The 697-nt window shown below is 56.8% G+C and overlaps 1 protein-coding gene across 5 annotated transcripts in view; it reads left to right on the forward strand.

Moving 5' to 3' along the window:
* Positions 1-697, forward strand: part of RBPJ (recombination signal binding protein for immunoglobulin kappa J region) — a 242,553-nt gene that overhangs the window by 128,222 nt on the left and 113,634 nt on the right. The window contains exon 1 of one of the 5 annotated variants that reach the window (XM_010839932.1): positions 243-468. The exons of the other annotated variants lie outside the window; for them this stretch is intronic. The gene's annotated coding sequence lies outside the window, so the exon portion shown is untranslated. Of the gene's footprint in view, positions 1-242; positions 469-697 lie in introns of those variants that run through there. 5 annotated transcript variants of the gene reach the window in all.

Genomic DNA, 697 nt, shown 5'->3' on the forward strand with positions numbered 1-697 from the left:
CCGTCGCCGCGGTCTCGCCTGGCCGATGCCCCCAGTCCCGTGCGCTTTGTCTTTACCCGCTGCCCCCCGCTACTCTCTGCCCCCGGCCCTTTGTTTCGCCGCCCTGGGCGCTTTGTCCGACCCGTCGCGCCCCGCATCCTTTCTCCTCTCCTCCCCTCAGCTGGCCTTTCTCCCGGACCCCTTTGTTGTCCCCCTCTCTATTCGGTAGCTGAGTGACCTGCCTCAGCCCAGGCACTAGATTTCTTTCAATTTTGGTTGCTTTCTTTCGAGCGTTTCCCTCTCACCTTTCTGCTTGGTCCGTGATTACCCCCGGAGGCTTTGTCTCCCCCATCCAGTGGCTTATTTGCTTGGCACCCCCTTCACCTCCCATCGTCGGTTGATTTATCCACTACCCACGGTGTTTGTCCGCTGGACTGTCTCAGCCCCGGGGACTCCATCTGGTGTTTCTACGAGAAGACAGACCCTACGGTTTGTTGTTGTTTTTGTGGGTCTCAAAGCTGCGTGGGGATACTTGGTTTCTTCCTCGGCGCTCCTCCTCTCCGGCACCCTTTTCTCTCGGGATTGTGTGCACACCTCCCTACCATCCCTTTCTCTCGGGATTACAGTGTCTGCAGTTTTCTTCGCGGTCTCTTTGGGCGCCTGGTTGTTTTGCTTGGAAAAAGTAGCACTGGAAAAAGACCTTGGTCTCTTGATTATT

The sequence above is a fragment of the Bison bison genome, unplaced genomic scaffold, assembly GCF_000754665.1.
Source record: "Bison bison bison isolate TAMUID 2011002044 unplaced genomic scaffold, Bison_UMD1.0 scf7180017864136, whole genome shotgun sequence".
In the NCBI taxonomy this organism is placed as follows: domain Eukaryota; kingdom Metazoa; phylum Chordata; class Mammalia; order Artiodactyla; family Bovidae; genus Bison; species Bison bison.